Source organism: Venturia canescens, chromosome 1, assembly GCF_019457755.1.
Source record: "Venturia canescens isolate UGA chromosome 1, ASM1945775v1, whole genome shotgun sequence".
NCBI lineage: Eukaryota > Metazoa > Arthropoda > Insecta > Hymenoptera > Ichneumonidae > Venturia > Venturia canescens.
The window spans coordinates 21894416-21914233 of NC_057421.1; the positions used below are offsets into that span (position 1 = coordinate 21894416).

General features: G+C 42.1%; 1 protein-coding gene across 2 annotated transcripts in view; it reads left to right on the forward strand.

Annotated features, from left to right (window-relative positions):
* Window positions 1-237: 237 nt before the first annotated feature.
* Sema5c (Semaphorin 5c) overlaps window positions 238-19818 on the forward strand; it is an 85467-nt gene continuing 65886 nt past the window's right edge. For both annotated transcript variants that reach the window (XM_043410916.1, XM_043410926.1), the window contains exon 1: window positions 238-844. The gene's annotated coding sequence lies outside the window, so the exon portion shown is untranslated. The remainder of the gene's footprint in view (window positions 845-19818) is intronic.

Consider the following 19818-nt stretch of genomic DNA (forward strand, 5'->3'; position numbering starts at 1 on the left):
TGGTCCATATTAACGTCATTCGGTCGATATAAGTTGAAAGCGAAGCTGTGCCTACGAGAGCCGATTCGGAGCCCGTAGGCTGGCGCCAACCTGGCGGACGTCGTTGGAAACTCGGCGTTCGGAGCGTGCGGTAAAGAGTCTCGGGAGCGAGGAAGAGGGACGGGCAACGTTATACCACGACGGAGCGTGAGTGGCGGGAGGTTGTCTCATGGCTCTCGGGTAAGCCGGGCATTGACTGAGTATTCAGTCTGTACCTAACCACGGTACGAAGCTCGACGCACGACGATTTTGTCGTTTGACGGTTTTCTCGTTTTGTTTATTAACCTATTGGCTCGAGTGATGAGAGGCTTTGAAGATAAACGTAGAGAAAGCAGCAACAAGGGCAAATGAACTAGATATCGGGGGCCGCAGAGCTCTTTATCACGAAATAGCTGATAAACTATTCCCCAGGGAATTCAATATGAATGGGAACCTGTCGATTGAGATTGACAAATGATCCGATCGTTGTTTCCCTGAAATTGTGCAAAGTGTTGATGCTGTGACAGAGAAAATTCGAGTAAACAAATTTTCCTCTCAGTGAACAAAAGCGACGCTCGAACAAAATGATATTCGAGTTGCTCGAATGATTGCATTCATTTTTTTAAGCACGTGCTCGGTAACGAAGAGATTTTGAAAACGATTACACAAACTTTTAGTCCGAGTGATCGATGGATACAATTTTAATATTCCGGAAAGGATTAATCGATGTTGGAGAAATTTCAATTTGATATGATCATGTGCAACAACGAGGTGGACCAAGTCATCACGGTTTTTTCGACTTCCTAATATTTTGACGCTTCAATTGGTGAGTATATCTCTCATTCACAAAGTTTCTCCCACTGGACTAGCCTCTCCGAATAAATTTGCTCGTTCGATCTTTTCCTTGCCTCCCAAATCGTTGATGCTTCGTTAAATATTCGTGAGGTCGACAGTATCAAATGATTATAATGGACATACTCCAGATTGATTCAATCTCGTGTATGGAAAGAGACGCTACATATTCCGCAATGAATTTGCTCCGAATTGGACGCGATGCTCCAATTTGGAGCAAACCGCCCGAGGTTTTGTCACATGCGCTCGTGAGCCCGCCCTTTCTCGTTTTTCAGCGTATACCGCAGGCCAAATCGTTTTCCAGCCTTCCAAATCAAACGACAGTGATATTTTCGTCGTTACAAATGACCGAATTGTTCTCATCATTCATGACTGGCGTGGAAGATGATGACTTGAGAATAAAAAACTTTTACGAAAATTTGACGTCTCTAGATCTAGTAAAAAACTATCGATTCAGAATTACGGAAATGAATCTCTAACAGCGCCGAATTGAAAGTGTGCATAACTATCAGCACACGCGTGGAATTGTAGAATGAAAAAATTCCAGAACTCAATTTTGTGATGAGAACAACATCGAAATAAATTTTTCGAAAATTCGAATGGCTCTTGAACTTTCTACTTCGAATAAACATTAAAGATATAAAATATATTTGATTTGCGAGAGATAGACGAAAATATCTGTACGGAGATGGAAGAAATGTGAAGATAGCTCGGACGTTATTCGCTGTCTCTTTAAGAAGATCGAGCATTCCGATAAAATGCGTCGTTACTTGTAGATGTAACGGAGATAAGAAGCGTACAATATTCGTTGAAAGACTCAATTTGGCCTGGCTCCATTGATAATAATTATATATCGCTTGAGTAAGCGCGAGGGAAAACTGAACAAAACAAAAATATAGTTTTTCTGTGTGTCATCGGTCGGAGCGATGATATCGAGGATTATTATTCGCCAACAAGTTCTGCGATATCCTCTTCCTCTCGATCGTATGTGTTCGTACGATATATTATTTACAAATCGTTCAATATCTTCTTCGCAAAGCGGCGATTCGTCGAATCGCGCGACTCTGTTTTTCAAACAAAACTTATTCGTCGTAGCCTGCTTCCACAATTTTTGTTTACAGCTTCTCACTGACGCTGCAGTATCTTCGAATATACAACAGGGAATTAGAGAACGAAGGGTTCGATCGAAAGAGTACTCTGAAAAGTACTCGATCAAAGTATCTTTCAATAATAATTAAAAAAATCGTGATTTAAAGTGAAGCAACGTTGCTGCTGAGCAATAAATCAGTCGCAAATTCCCCCGTTTCTTGACTCTAATAAATTCAAGGGACACCGAAGTTCGTTGATCTTCTTAAAGTTTAAAAAAGCTGCTCCTGCGCTCTCTCTCTCTCTCTCTCTTTCTCCCTCGCTCTCTCTTCGTCACTATCTTACATGCACGCTCGTGCTGCCCTATCTGGACGTCGATTAACGATACAGCACTTGTACCAAGCTCAAATTATCTTAATTGGTGGTAACTGAGATTCACGCGGATGGTGCCGGACTCGCGCCGTTCTAAAGTTATGTACAATAATAATGGCGATGAAAATAATGAAAAATTTTAACAAAACTAGAGATAAAAAAACATAGTCGGTATTCCATTAATAGTTTTTTATAAGCAAGAAAAATATTGGTGCGAAATCGCGTCCATTAATAATTAATAATAATTCATACAATATCGACGCGATCAATGCTGATCGCGCTAGATCGTTGATCGATTAATTTAGCGCTCTTTCACACCGACCTTGGTGCACTATTCACGCGGTTTTTATCCTCTCCCGAGCGGAGAGAAGCTTTCTGTTTATATTTATATTCATGGATTTATATTTATGTATATTACATTCATATATCATCGGAGACTGATCTCAAGGCCTTTTTACACCAAGAGGAAACTCAATTATGCTACTCGATATTTACATCGAAAATGTATGCGCACATGCGGGTCACTCCACGCGAATTCAGAACAGCTGAACTAATGATTAAACTGCAATTGGAGTTCTTGGCCGCCCCACCTTCGGTCTGGCAACTTTTTCAGTCGCTTTCTCACCCCGGAGAATCCTGTCGTCGCAGAATAATTCGATCGATCAAATCGGAGCGAAACGGTCCAAGCGTAGAGGAAATGTTGTCAGAGCATTTAATAATGTGACACATTTTCTTCCAGTTTTTCCATAATCCGTTGCGATTCCGCGGAGTAACACGAAAGAGGCTTATCTCTTAGAGCACTCCGGAGCATTATTTTTCCAGCTGAAACATCCCATAGGCTTCCAGAGAAGTGGGACTGAGAGGGAGGAAGGTCTCCGTTCGAAAATTTGATTTAACGTTATGTTCTCGCACTCTGGAGTTTTCGGGCCCGAAAATTTATCGCGTTATCTCTCTGCGCTCCGTAACTTTGTAATACAGCACTCGCAGGGCCCGGCATGAGCGCAGAGTCAAGTGTGCTGGATATACAACTATGATGTATCAAGGAAGGTGGAAGGGTGGGGAATTACGTTATTCGACGTCGCAGAGTGCAAGCCAGGCACGGGGTTTCAAGAATTCCGTGTGGTAGTTTCGTAAGGCTGCAGACATAATATATTACCCACAATCCGAATGCATTCGCTCGATAATAATATTGACAGTAACAGTTACAAAAATTCCACAATACAACAGTAAATATATGAGGGAATCGATGAAAAATAAGGATCGATAATAAATTGATTCATCAGTTCGAATCGAAATTTGTAATTCGGTCTTAATCTCGAGCGAGGATTCGTCTTTTTCAGAGCAATACATCCATTTTCAAGGTCATTAGCCAAAGCGTTTCTGTGAGGCCGAGGAAGGGTCCCTGCTGCTTATGCATTAGTTTTGTGATTTTTGATTTTTTTTCTTTTCGTATCGCTCCTACGCCACTGCAACGTCGCCCGAGCTCTCTCGTACCCTCTTCAGGGAACGGAGAGGCTCGAGGGACGTAGGTGGGGCCCTTTCTCTCTTTCTCATGTTTTTGTGCTCTCGCTCGCTCCGAGCAGGCCTCCGACTCAAGAGGGGCCCCCGATCGCTTTCGAGGACCCCTGTGCAGAACCAGACCCTATTGTTTACTTCTCCCTTCCCTCTCGCTCGCTCCCACATCCATCCTTCTTGGCTTCGACGAGGAGCCAGTTCGAATATGTTCGAACGTAAAAAAACCACGTACCAGCGTAGGTGGCTCGCGTTGCTCGCGACGGGGAACCCAAAACCATCCGTCCAGGCCCTCGGAATACGTGTCACCAGATTTTTCCAGTCAAACTATGAAATTCGATTTAAACTGTGATTTAAAATATTCCGTGCCACGATCTTATCCACGAATTTTCATCTTCTCCCTTTTTTCTGTCTTGCGGTTTCCTCTCCGTGTAATGGAAAGGAGGAACTTCGATCACGATCATCGAAACTGATGTCAGAAAGCTTTCGAGGCTGGGAAATAATGGTTCTTGGCGGTTTCGTTAATTCACGGTCACGATTGAAAGAAAAAACGATTAGTGTATCCGACAAATATTTTTTCCCATTTTGTACTCGGCTCCGACGTTTCCTGTTATTTTCGTAGAATTTCTTGCCTGCTATCGTCATTCGTCTCTGATGATTATGCTCGTGAAGTGGGAAAAATAATATGAATAATCACAACAATCGCGTCTTCGGATAAATATTTCTTAAGGATTCTCGCGTGTGGTCTAATAGACGCCCGATAATTCCACGCACCCAAAAAAATCAACGTGACGTACTTCCGAACTCAGCTCATCACGCTCTCGCGCTCCCAAGACTCCCGTCTAATCTCTCAGAGAATGTCAAAGCTTCCGTTCTTCTCGGCTTTCCTGTACTTTGAAACTTCGGCAAGAAGCTGATGAAATCTTCTAATATTTCGTCCCATTTCATCCTCGTGTACGTCCCCCACAGTGATATAAAAACAGCATTTCAGAAAGAAATACAATATTTTGCTCAACGCTGCTGTTTTTCTATTTTGCTTAGTCGAGCACGGACTTTGAGCCTGATAAATTTGCATTTTTCAATGATTTTATGCTCAATGAATTTAAAATATCGACGAACGCCTCTTTACAGAAATGAATCTCAAACGAAAGTGTGCACGAAGATGAAAAATCTGCAAATATAAATCAAGAATTATGGGGGCAATTTATTTTTTTAAAATGATAGTCACGAAAATTAACATTTTATCTTTGAAATGGAAAACTCAGTAGACGAATAAAGTTTATGATTCAGCTTTGAATACATCAGTAGTTTATTGAGTGTCTTTTAAAGACCGATATTAATATCAATATAATTCCGCATGAATAAACAGTGGACCTTCCCTTTCTTTTTTGTCAATTTTCATTTTCTTTCATATCATACGAGATTGTAGCTTATCGTCTAGATTAAAGTAACACCGCGAGAAGCCTGCTGATCTCGTTTTTCTCTCCTCGTTTATACGTATACAAGCGCCCGCATATGATCGCAGCACCGCAGCGTGGAAGAGCGAATGAGAGCTCGTGTATTTTTTGCTTCCATATAAAGAGAAGGAAGAAGCAGAACGAGTCTTCAAATTTATAACCGAGTTTTGTCCTCTTCTTCAACTTTTTCTGCTTCGTTCTCGGACTTGAATCTCGTTTAATGCTCCATGGATTTGCCATTTAATCTCTGTCTTTTTTCGCCTTCGCTTCCTTCCCTCCACGCGTCTCAGTCTTTCGTTTCATTTCTATTTCATATTTTTCAAGCTTCGCCGGGTCTCTCGTTTTCCACCGCAGCTTCTGTCCTCTTCCAGCCTCCGCTTGGCTCGCACTCGCGATCATCATCATCATTATCATCATCATCCTCTTATAATCCAGGTAAAACCAGTTTGAGAACTTCACCCACGCCCTGACTGCGTCTCTCTGGCTATACAAAGAGAGAAAAAAACAAACGGGTGGTGTAGAGAAAGAGAGAAAGTTAAAGAGCAGTGATTTAAATTTTTCAAGGCCGAACACTGCCCATTTACTTTCAAGATCTGCAGAGCCAATGTGCTATTCGAGAGAGAGAGAGAGAAATACGAAACAAAATACGAAAGGAAAGAGACAAAAATGTGAAACCGTACACGAAAAAGAATCGTAATACGTCACACACGTGCTCGGCATCTGGGGTACCGAAAGGCTCGTGCTCGCGATTTTTTTTCTCTGGATCCTTTCGATCACGAGCCCTAGCTGTTAAAAGCCAAAAGAAGTTTAAAAGAAGCGTAGAATGGGAAGATAAAAAGATCGAGGACTCGTCGAAGCGAAGAGGTGATCTTTGGCTTTTTTCTTCTCTTCTCCCTTGTTTTCTTCCTCTCTCAATCGCGTCCGTGCACACTTTATTTTTCCTGGGCCCTTTTGTACCACTCGGGACTCCCGCCGATTCACTTTTCGAGACCATTTTCAATGTCTCTTTTTCTCTTGATCGTTTTGCATGTCTGTTTCGTTTTATTGAGTATTCACTCTCCTTCGACGATCATATTCACATTTGAACGTTGCTTCGGCACAATCGAAAATTTTTAATGCCTCCAATTCGGTGGAACAAGAGAGTTAACGTATGAAATATATTCACCGGTCAATTGTCGTTGAGCAGAGCACCAATTTTCATACACTCGTAGGTAACGAGTGGCAAAAAATTCATTGAAAATTTCCACGCAGTTCGGAAACCCTTGAATTCTCAAGCAGAATGTCTTTTCACGCGATTATTTTGCACGTTTAAACAGCTTGAATAATTTGAATCAATAAATCAAACAACGATGCACTGGAACTAGAAAAATAACTCTCAAATCTGTTCCTATACTTCGGGAACTTTCATTTCTCTGATTATGTGATTCGATATCCGCGACACCATGTAGAGTCACGCTTGGATGCATATATTATATCGTATTCGTTGAGTGACGCTGTAACGAAGATCCCATATACGGGGGTGCCTGCTGACTATCTTGATCTCTCTCATACGAGTTGCTTTCCTCCGAACATGAGCGATTCCTTAAGGTAGATGGTCTACCTTAAACCTGCCCGAAGGATCGTGTTTTATGGGTGTCTAAATTGGGTCTAAATTTTACTTCCTAATTGAAGATATAATATCACTTCAAATTAATGTCAGAGTTGCTAATTCGAAATTGTAAATACATTTTTTATGCAAAAAATCGCATTAGAGAGGGCAAAGGGAAAACACAATGGGAAATGGATCAAGAGAAAGGTGTTAATAAAATGACAGAAGGTTATGACAGGAATGGCCCAAGCCAAAAAGAAATTGAATTTTCTCCCAGACCTTCATTATATACTTCATTGTTGTTGTGTACATTTTCATAAACTTCGTAAGAATTTCGTTATATGGAAAGATAAACTATTTTTTACGCATAGTCCCTATACCCCTGTGTATTTTTCTTCATATTTAAACACGTTTATCTCAATAACCAATAAGACGAACCTTTTAAAATTTGCTATGCGTGTTAGTCGACCGCCCATTTAAACTCTGAGTAAATTTCAAGACTTTCTTAAGAAAATCGTTTCGTGCACGAGCGTTACGAATTCCATCGATCTGTTTATTCATTTGTTCGGCGATCATGACTTGGGCCAAATTGGCCCAAGTCATGACCTTCTGCTGGTTTTTTTTTTAAATTTCCATCTCTCTTGTAATTCCTCTGCAGATTCCGATCACTCTCACAGCGAATGCCGAGCATATTTTTTTCGAGATTTTATCCTAGTTCAACAAACCCGCGCATATTATACAATACGGACAAGGCTAATGAGACATTATATAAGAATTCAAACAGTACTTCGAGAATCAACGCTGTTGTTTTTACAGTCGCGATTTTATTGCCGCGACCGAGTTGCACTCTCTAAACAAATGCCCACGTGAGTTATGCTCCAGTATATTCAACGCGAACGCTCTTTTCAACGTTCATAGGTATAAATACAATCTTGAACTACAAATTTGAAAGTACAATGATTTTGCAGCATTACGTAACAATTAAGCTGGTTTCACACAGGAAGGTGTTCGCACAGCCTCCAATGGACGTGAGAAAACCGTGCAAAAATTGAGCTCGAGATTGAAGAAGATCCGGATGTAAGTTCGTTCGTTTCGCCACGTAAATATGAGCACGTTCATAAGTCCTCGGGTACATTTTTTTTTTTGCAAATCGCACTCAGTTTTTCATGCTCATCGAGGGACCTTCGTAATGTTTGTAAAAGTTCTGGATACAAGGCAACCTTGTGTAAAAGTGTACTAATAGTAATGTAAGGAAACTTTGTTCGAACGGTAAATAAGCCGAGCTCAAACGCACGCTTTCTAATTGGAAATTGAAAGGCGTCTTTTTAAGCAGCTTTTCACGATCGATTTGGCTCCCATCTGCAGAATATTCGTTACTAAATTCGTTGACATCTCTATTGAAAAAGATGTTGCTCTACGCAAACAGGCACAACGAGAGACGTTGCGTACACCCAGCATGTATGCATGGTACTTTCTCGCCTGCGGCAAGGCAGCCCAGGCCACTCACTCGCCTCACCTCTTCCCTGCTATTCTCAGCATCTCCGAGCTCTATTCTCGAGTTTCTTGTTGCAAACACTAGAAAATATTCCGCGTATTAATTCGAACAAAGTGCTTTACAGCTCAAGAACTCATGATTTCCTTTGGCCCTGAGAGTAGTCCGAAAACGGAATTTGAGATCAGAAATTGTCCAATATTTAAAAATCGTTTGACAGATCTCAAAAGTGGAATTTTTCACTAACGGAACTGTTTTTTCTTCGCGAACTTTTCGTCACGTCAGAGCAAAAGTGATTACACATTGCTGCTGTTAGTTATCAATTTTTGTCGCATCAAAACGTTAGCAATTGATCACTTTTACCACACTCTTTCTCCACCCAAAGCCATAAATTCCTTCATCTGCGAATCCTCGCACATAATTACGAAAAAAATGATTCGATTTTTCAAGTGCTGCAAAGTATCTTCACGAGAAATTTCTGAATATTACACCGCGTCCTTAGTTTATGGAGACAGGGTTAAAAGTTGCATGCCTGAACCGTAACGCTGGACGAGAGCCTTATTTCGCTGCAAATTGTAAATTCCCCTTCTGCGAGTGGGCCTCGTAGTAAAATGACTGTTATTTCTTATTGCTCGGATGTAAACAAGACGACTCGATATGTTCTTCGGTTTATGTTTATATTTTGATTTTCCTTATGATCATGCGGTATAAACTCATCTGTCCAAGCTAATTAAATCGTTACGTGGATTAATAAGAGGCCTGCACGCGTCTCGTTGTGCACGTCTTTCCTTTTTTCATGCCTTTTTCCGCGGGGGAAAACGGAACGTTGAAATATTTATACTTTGCAGAAAGCAAGGGAGCTTGAAGTTTCTGAAGCTTGACGCAGAAATTTGTTAGATTCCAACGAAAGTGTTGGGCGGCTGATGCTTTTTTTTACGACTCTTCGGGGATCGATTGAAAATGTTAACTCCTGTTTGAATTAGAGCGACTTGTAATTTTTTGACGTGTTTACGAGCGAATAGCGTACATATCCGGAGATAAGCGGCAACATTTTTCCATCAAGTCAATTCAAATTCAACATAAATCTTTGAAACTAAGTCTGGATCTCACATAGACTAGATACGCACTTCCAGAGACTCGTCCAATCTTCGACGTGAAATCTATCGACGCTCGTATGATAGATCGGTCAATGAAATAAAAATTCTTCGATTCGTAATTAGCTGGCCCGACGAGCTTCTTACTTATGACCAATAGAAACTCGTGCCTCATCGAGTGAAACGCTCGATCTGCTACATTAATTTCGAATCCCGTTGCATAGCCATAAGCAGAAAAATTATAGTCGATTTACCATGTGCCATGTCATAACTTCTTCGTTTTTGACGTTTTTATCTGTCCCTAACTGAAAACCGAGCCCCGCTTTTTTTCAGGGAAGAATTTAACGAGGAAATAAAACTGTTTTTAAAAGAAGGCCTCGATCAGTAGAAAATTCCCGACAAAATTCAGAGAAATTATTCCGTAAAAAATGTTGTTACTTCAAAATTTTGGCTCGATCTGTTCATCGATCGCAACCGATCGATCCGATATCCGTGCCCGAACGATCCTTAACGCTTGAACTTATCTATTCCAAGGAGTGTGTAATCTCCAACGAAGATTGCGGAATTCCATGAACGATGTCTGCCCCTCAGGTACGACAGGAGCGTTGCCAGTACACAGCGCACTTTTTCCTCTATTTTATTTCCTCATTTCCGTTATCTCTCACGCGCCACTAGATAATCCGCTAGATAACGAAACAACGAAGGAAAGCAGCGAGTTCGTAGTGTTAGACAAAAGAGTATGGTAAAGGGGCGCATATTCCAAGAGACAAAATCATGGATAGAGAAAAAGAAATTTTCTGATAGAAGAAACCTTCGACGGATTGTCAGGTGTGTTTCTCGACTAAGAAAACTCCGATAAAGTAATGGGCAGGAAGCGCCATTTGACAAAAAAAGATGAACAGGGACGCAGATTATGGTTTTTCCCCGGGTTTCATGACGCACAACATTGACGATGAAACAGTGCCCGGCTTATTAGTCAACGAGAGGCGAACAGAAGGGCACAATACCCCCTTTGTATTCATGTTCACTCGCAAGTTTTAAGGAGGGGGACACGTGCCCCGGGCACCCTTTGCCCTGCAGTACGCCATTCTTTTTGCCAAGTACACGCTGAATTTATTATTACTATTATTATTATTATTATTCTTAGGATTATTATGTTTCTTATTATAATTCCGGTCTCGGCATAAATCCGCGGTGTACTCCCTCGTTTTTTACATCTTTTTCCACTCTCCTCGTTGTTTTCTCCTACGCGAGGGAAGAATAGCAAGCGAGAGGACAATGGAAGGTACAGGGTCGTACCCGCGAGTATTTTAGATACAGCCTCCGTTTTTTCTCTCGTTCGCCTTTCTTGCGTCTCCCTTCCTTTATTTTTCTCTCTTTTCTCTCCTTTCCTCGTGCTTTTAAGAGCGCTATTTTCTCTTCCCTCTTGCATCTCTTTCCGTCTTTCTCTCACTTCTTGGATTACGGGTTTTTGCCTTTTCAGCGGGATCTTTGCACCACGGTGCAAAAGTCTTCTGATGGGCACGAGAGCCTCGTCAGTTCGAACGCCCCTCCGCCCGAGAAGAGAGCAGAGCACATGTGGGTAGAAGAGTGCACGCGCAATAACACACGCTCAAACGCACACTTACGTGTCAAATTTGCGTTCGTGAACTGCGTACACACAAGCAGATTGTATGTGCGTACGTATTTATGTGTTTATGGAGGCTTATCCGCAGGAGAGATCCAAAGCGCTATGGAGGATTGAGTACGACGGGGGTTTGCGAAAAATAAACATGATAAAATATATTTTTGAAGAGAAAGAGATTGCAATGCGAGTAAGAAGCGAATGAAACACTCGTGGTTCGTGCACTTGGAGGCAAATAAGTGTACACGCTGGAAAGTACTCGCGTCTTCAGAGGCCGCGTTTAAACATTTTTGAAATCACTATGCCTATCGTTATTTTTATTATTGCTGCACACGTGAGCAGCGGGGCGTGTCTTCTAGCCCCGAAAAACGAACAAAATGGGCCGGACCCGTTCTTCGGGATCGCGTGCGCACCCTCCTTTTTGTGTGCCACCCAAATATATGCGTGTCGACATCTTACTCTTGCTCGGAGTAAAAAAAGCACAAGGATTTTTCAGCCTGGCTGAATATTGTTTTCCTATGTGATGCACAGTATGCCTGGAGAGAATTAATAATGAACGGGACAACGCGAAAGTGATGGTTAGAAAGAAATTTAACGCTTGGAACGAAAATTAACCGTCAATGCATGCAACGTTCTCTCGCACCATTTTTCATTTATCGTTACAGCCCATCTCTCCACATCCCCCTCTATCTTTCGCATCTCATCTTTTCTATTATACTTATATTGGTCGAACTCTTTTTTCTCGTCGCGCTCTTTCCGGACGAGACATATTTGTTACGTCTCAATCTTAGGGAGAAACGTTTCACGTAGATTGCGAACAAGATCTTTCTCGCACCGGAGCCCCCGTTCCCATGAAATTTACGATGTACATGAAATTTGTCCGATTCTGCGACGATATTCCAATCAAAGCTTTTTAAACTCAAACCAAACACGCGGATGCGATAGATTTTCTCAAATTTATCGTTTTTTTATGCTAATTGTCTTGGCAATATTTTCTCGCGGAACCAATTACGCTGTTTTTGTGAACGAATCAATTTATTTATTATTCTTCCGTCGTCGACTTATGATTCTTTAGAAGACTGGGAATCCTGCTCAATTAGTTCGACCTGAAACGTGCCGATTTCGTCCGACGATAAAATATTTTATCCAAACTTTGAATATCTTACATCTCACCAAATCCTTTTCGTGATATTCGTGAAAAAACGTGCGAAAGCAAAACAAAATGAAAGTTTCGATCGCTCCAGCCGGTTCGAGGCATTTTTCAAGGAGATTCCTCGCTTGACGTAATTCTCGTGCTAATCGAAGAGAGTGTATACATATTGACGCGTCCGAGATGACGTCGAGGAGGAAGCAAAGTACGAGACGTGACCTTGGAGAAATTCTTTTTCTTTCTCGCCTCGTCACAAGCGTTTGTTACAACCCTCAAGATTATAGACCTGCGATAAGGTCACCCAGGAAACGATTCATCGATCATTAATCATTTGGGAAGCTCAATAATCGTCTCCGCAAGGGAATTAAACGGAGACGAAACGATTCATCAGCTGATTTCGAAAGGATAAGACAGACGCGTGTATGCGCGTATTTTTTTTTAAATATATAATTATACCTACAGCAAGCAATGCTCGTGCATTATATTTGCTTCCCTGAATCGCGATCGGTTCGTAATTAAAATTGTTGAGCGATTATATCAATGGTCAGTGGGGTGATGAGCGTAATCACGGCAACGTATGAAAATTACGACCCTTCGATTACTCTGGGACGCTGTTCGATTCGATTATTTGGTCCATAAATAACGCCAATTTCGCTGCTCGATGCAGATTCCCTTGGCGATTAAATCCGAAACTTTTTTCTCCCAAGATATGGAACAATTGCTTCTTTTTTTTATGGAAGATACGTCTTTTCTGAACCGGCAGCTTTCCATCAGTTAAAACCTTTGCCAAGATGATCTTCCAGCTAATAAATGTATAATAAGAACTTTACCACTTTTTCATCGATCGGTAACAAAACCGTTTATTACAGATACTGAAATCCAAGCGGAGAAAGCGCGTGTCGAAAATCGAGGTGAGTTCTTCGAGAGAAAGTGCTCTGGCTAACGATCCAAGTTTTAGCGTGGAAAATTATGATTGCCGGTGAATTCGATAATATCGAGCTAACGACTTGTTAGATTTTTTGTCGAAATAACCATGCGCGATACTGATTTTTTTCTTTCGAATCGCTTCGTGCCTCGAACAGCCCGCGCGTGTAGAACGTCATCCGAGAAATTTTCCGTAATATCGAATCAAGTTCGAGATCCATTAAACATTGATTCCATCGACATGACGAGCGTCGTTTTCTCGATCGATCATCCAAATGAAAACCGGAAAAACAGAGATAAAAATGATGATTCTCGATTTGTATTTATTTAGTTATTACTGTTGGTGCTTGTACCACAGCAGAGATCTGGGCACACGTAAGCTGCGGTGGAAACTCGACCGCGGTACAGCGAATGGGAAGTGACAGGGACAACGCCTCTTTGGCTCGCGAGAGACAGCACGTCGCCGCAACGAGTTCGGGAGGAGAGGCGTGTGGCTTCGTGCTTTCTTATCGGACTTTTCGCGCTTACGAACGCCCGCCGCACAAGGAAACCGCCTGTGCGTACACATTTCATGCCGGCGTAGTGTGCGCTGCGGTTTAATCAGAGACGTCTCTACGTAGAAGTTTATTCGCGCGTGTATATATACGGATAGCGAGCGAGAAGGAAGCTGAATACGAAATGGGGCGAAAAGGAACGAGCAGAAAGACACGTACGCCCGCTCGGTTTCCTCGCGAACTTTATCCTCGCTCTTTCTCTCGATATCGATATCGAGTCCCGAGCCACTTTGCCACCTTGCCGTATCACACTTATAAGGTGGGAAGAAAAAGGCAGCGGCGGAACGAAATTCTTCCGCGTGTGGCCGACGACACACTTTACAAATAGATGGGAGATAAGTACGCTATCGGTGAAACCTATTTTTCGATGCTCTTACCGAGTTTCTAGAATCTGATAGATTCTCATATTGAAAAAAGATCGCAAAATTTCGATCGATTAGAAATGAACTTTCAGGACTTGCGGTCGATTCAAAAAGCCTGTAAAGTTTCGTACCCTCCGAGATGACGAGAGTTGAGTTCGTCTTCAATGCGCCTCGGTAAGAGAAAGAGACTTGAGATCAATTCGAGTTACACGTGTTTATTAATTGCGCGAGTGCATACGCGAAGTCCGAGGAAAGATGATATCGCGCGGACCCCCCAAGCAGCGACGCATGATGAATGAAAAAATGCGCTTCTCGACGTCCGATCGTGCTCACGTTGCTCGCTCGATCGTCATCCACGAGCCACGAAACTTCAATCTCTGATCCGCGGGGGGACACTGAGATGAAGGTGAATATAAGGGGGCGAGAGAGCGAGATCGAGGAGGAATAAAGAGGTGGGAAGTGTACGATGTGTGCAGGAATTTTAATATCCTTCGCCTCAATATCGTGAACAGGCATTATCGGCATTTTGTAAAACTCGTATAGATATAACCTCGCTATACAAGGTGTCTCGCGGAGCGAAAATTTTCTAATGAAAAATGTCGACGTTGGCTGCGCCTCCAGCCCCGAAACTCATCGTCAGCGGAAAATCCATTTTCTGTTGGTAATATCCGCCGGAAATATTATTGATGACTTCTGGTTCACTGCGCAAGAGATTCAAGTGCGCAGGTGTGTTATTTTACTATTTATTGAACTGAGAGTAACGCACCAGCGCTTGTAACGTGTAATATTTTGATTTTCGTATAATCGATGAAACGTTGCTGGCTTATCGGGATCGAACGATGGAGTTTTTAAATGAAAAATAATGAAATGCATTTCAATTATACGAATCGTACGTTCTACTGGTTCCAGGCAACTCGAGGTTTAACCTCCTGAGACAGCCTGTAGGGACACATGCCACATTGTATCTCGGGCACGTGTGTGCATCTTATATTCGTAAGCTTTTATTCTATAGAGATATACCTGCATGGGATTCATAGCCTGGCGGTGGTCGCGATACTCGAGAACATGTATTCGGACCTACCACGAAGAAAATACAGCTGAGCGCGATTCGAGGCGCGAGAAACGTGGCACTCTGTGATTCGCGCGATTCGATCGAAAATCCAGCGCGTTCTCAAGGAGGCTCGCGTCGTCGGTGTGCTATCATTTTTTTCTTCTCGTTGTCTCGCACTACCGCACCGATTAGAAACTCGGAAATGTTCGGTTATCTCTTCACCGTTCGCAGGATATGAATCACTCCATAAATTCTTCGCTGTCAATAAAACTGTTGAAAAAAAGTCGAGACTAATTCGATGCAACAATTGAAAACGTGTGTTTTCTCATTTGGTGTGGCTGGACTTTTCCTTCTTCTTATAGATTCGCGAAGCCAACTTTTTTCTCACATAATACGGAGCATAAAAGAAATAATGAAATCCGAGAACGTTTTATATTTTCGGCAAATTCTAATAAAAGCAATTCGAAACTTTCAATTTTTATAGCAAAAGATCATTTGAGCCTGCTTCGCCCGCTCAAAAGCCACCGGAAAATCGGGCGCTGAATTTTGTCGGCAATCAAGTAGCAGCTAAATTAGAGCGTCGCTGCTACGTCAATTGACTACACAATATGCATATGGAATTTGTATATTTTTCATTTCACTCCTCACATCCAAAAAATTTGTCAAGTGATTGAAATTTGAGAAAATAATGTTTTCATGATATGCTAAAATGCGAAACAAAGCGAATCGTTTGTTATTTGGAGCAGACCAACACCGAACAATCGATCTTTTTTATCGTCGTTTTTCACTGAGAAAGAAACAAAAATTTTAACGTCGTTGGCACCACCTCTAAAAATTTGTTTAGATGGCCCTTTGAGACAATTACTTTTTCATTATGTATTTGCGACTTTGAGGAAAAAAAATATACTTTTTTTAATCACCCTAGTGCACATGCACGTGAAAAAAATGTATTCCTACTGCCTTTTATAATATATACAGTGCATAAAAAAGGATGAGAGGAAGGATAAGAGTATGTAAAATCTGAGTCGTATGTACAGCAGAGTAATCGCCGTGGCGGCTTTCCGTTCTCGCTCAAGAGAGCGCGAGTAGCCATAATTTATTTATCGCGATACGAGAGATGAGTCCGAGCGGCTTTCTTCCTCTTTCTCTCTCAGCCGCGATCTCTTTTACCCCATAGCAAGTCTTCGCGCTATATGCAAATGAATCATTGGGCTCTTTTGCATCATTTTTTTCTCTCGTGCACAGACGAACACGCGCACACAGACGTGGGTGCATCAACTCGTTCTTTCTTTTTCTCATCATCGCGGGCGCGATATTTGCTCGTGTAACTGAGAGAGCAAGATCAAAGTCCACATGTGCATTCGTATAATTAAAAGTAATATCTACAGTACGTAGAAAATTCATAGGAAGAGCGTAGCACAAAAAGTTTGTTTTTCTCGCTTCATACGGCATCGCAAATGAGTTTGAAGTTTCCTATATAAATATGGAAATGCCCCGTGCATGAAAATCCACAGTAAATCCGTAAGAAAGTGTAGAATTCATTTTTATTTCACTCTCCTCATCATCGACACTAACCGCACGGATTTTAGAGCAGCGAGCAAAACGAAGGTCGAACGAGAACAGCGTAATTGATCGATCTCCGAAAAGATAACATCCCAAAAAATTTCAACTTCGAATTGTGTACTTCACGTACGTATAATCTGACTCAAACATCGATACAAAGTTTCGATACATTTTATTTTCCAATATCATTCGATCTAACGGAGCAGCGTTCTACCGTCTAAATCCTATTTTTTTTCAAAAAAGGAGAATCGAACGTGCCACATGCCTCTATCAATCAAACCACCGCGACGCATTAACAAGCGCTTTTTTCTCTTTCGTTTTAACTCCCTGCTTTTTCTTTTCCACCGTTCCCCTCCCTTTCCTCGACGATGTAAAAAAGTCGTGCACCAACTCTCAATATACACAATAAAGGTGTTTATTCTTGAATAATGGGTGCTAATGAAGTTGTAATTATGCCTACGTGTGTATCGCTGGTCGCACTGGCGAAGCGTGAAAAACGTGTTTTTCATTCTCGTACGTGTAATCTCAGGGTACAGGGTACACATAAATATCGAACGTTCACGATGTGTTGATATTTACAAGTGGCCGAGATCGTGGGGTAATTTTCATAATTTTTAACGAATATTTCAAACGTGTATACACGTTGGTTATGCTTAGTTTTACAGGCCATCACTTATCTGCTTGTGCCATTGAATTTTTTCAAATGTGCAACATATTTGGAAGAATTAGCTTCGAAAAGCACTTCACTTTATTTGCAATTCTCCCACGGGGGAAGCTCAATAGCAACGAACTTATTTTCTTCCTCATTTAAGGATATTTTACTGGCAGTGCCAAAAATAACACAAACGCGAACTGAATGCTCGATGTATTCACAGAAAGGGCGAGGCCCGAATTCGACAAAATTAGGCAGCACTCCGGAAAATGCACAAACATTCATGACGCATCTGCACGAATGTAATTCCTGGTTGTATACGTATGTAAATGCGGGTATTAGGTCGGCCCTTCGAGTGTTACGTTACACACGTGGTGCATGCCCATTAGAGCGAGATAAAATGGGCATACGTGCTGGATTAATCGAGTGTGAAGCATCGTAGATTACATCCTGGCGCACCCCCGCCTTATTTTCACTTCTACAGGGTGGCTGAACGTGAGATTTCCACTATAACAAGTGTGAGCAAGTATCGAAGCTTGCCTCAACGAGATTATTCGAAAGAATCGTGATAATTGTGGGGGAGGAAACGATCCGAGAATGTTTCCTCCACAATGTCGATGTTTTTGTATCGTTTTAATGCGAAACGTAGACTTCACGTGTTTCGGAGGGAACGGAATAATAGGATTGAAATAGCGAGAGTCGTGTTCGCCACTGGAGAAGAGGAGATTTGGAAGTTGAATAAGAATTAGGCAAAGATCCTATTTTGAGGTAGTCCCTCGTGCATTCTCCTGCTGCAACCGAGTGTGCAGGGGGTGAGGGTCGAATTTAATTTTATGCTTGGTCAGTTTTCGATCTTCCTCCGGTTCTTTCCGTTCCTCGTCCCTGTTTCTCTCTGTTCTCTTTCGTCCTTTCTAGATTCTTTTTTCCATTTTTTTTCTTCCCTTCTCTCGTCCCCCGTATTTCTCATTGCTTCCAGGTTATTCTGGAGCGTTCTTGCTCGATTGCTCTCCCACATCGCCTATTCATACTCCCACCGGACACTTGTACTTCCTTCACTTCCTTCTACTCTGAGCTTGCCCGCGAAATAATGACGCTTCTCTGGCAGTTCGCCTTGTTCCTTCGGCCAGAGTTATTGTTACGGCGCTTTGTAGTACTTACTTCACTCTCAAGATATATATTCGCGTTAATTCCCAGCAGTAAACTGCCCGACTGAATTATAACTAATTCATTCGGTGTTTCGCTTCGTCGTTCATCGCATTTATAACTGGCTTCGAATTCCGCTCTGATTAAATCCTCAAAAAGCAATAACTGAAGACAATTTTTTCTCCATTATGGGAAGCAGCAGCTTATGAAAACTGTTTACTTCTCGCTCCGGAGCTCGAAGTGGAGGAAAAAATTGAGTCGTCTATAATCCGTGGGGAAATACTCCGTCACACGACTCCGATCGATCTTTTATACCCGAATCCAGGAAAACATGAATATGTTATGCGCGAGGGAGAGCACAGCACAAAGGGCGGGAATGCCAAGAGCGTGTGTGCGGCGGAGGGACTCCTTTGAATTTCAGTCCACTCGTTATACGCCACAAAGCTCCGGTTCGAGGCGGTTTATAAGTCTCTTGGTTTATAGAACGTCTAGTTTATAGTCGTTCCTTTGTTCACCGGACGTGTTTCGCCCAGTGTTACATACACACCCGCGCACACACGCGGTCCCATACAAATTGTTGTCCTTGTTACAACGATGAGAGAAAGCGAAAGGGCGTAACTGCGGGGGTTTGGATGCGCGAATCCGTGTCATCTCGATGCGTTGCGTTCCTCCGCACGTGCCGTTATTTTGGCTGCGAGATTTCCGCGCGTTTCGCTCCCTTTTTTCGTCCACCGGAGCGGACTTTTCGTATTTTTAGAAGAAGCACGTGTTTCGCGGAATATCATGCGGACTGAGAAGAATAAAATCACCAAATCCTTCAGCCACGGCGACAAGTCGCGAAAACATTTTCTCGCTTAGTACTAGTCTCTGCTCTGATTGATATATAGACTAGAAAGAGAAGGTGAGTGAGATGAAAAAAGCTAGAAAAAACTCGCTGACGACCCCGAGTGCCTTTGGCACAGCGTGTGGTTCTCACTCGCTTTTGCTTCGTTTTATATTCGCCTCGCTCTCTCATCTTTTTATTTTCTTCTTCTTCTTTTTGTTTTTCGTAATATCTTTAACACCCCGTGGAACGGAAGCAGACGAGTTTTACAGCTTCTGAATTCTCCCGACCGGCTCTTCCTTCAGTTTTGCTCTTGCGCTTGGATCGAAAAAAATCTTTTAAATAACTCAGCGCATGGTGAAGTCCGCCACGTCTGAGAATTTTTGCCCCATTTGCGTATTCGTCTCCTTGAAGCAGTTTATAAACTGCTCTATCGCCACCCGGAGAAACCAACGCTTTCTGCTGTCAATTTTTTGAATTTTTCGGAAGAAAAATTTTTCC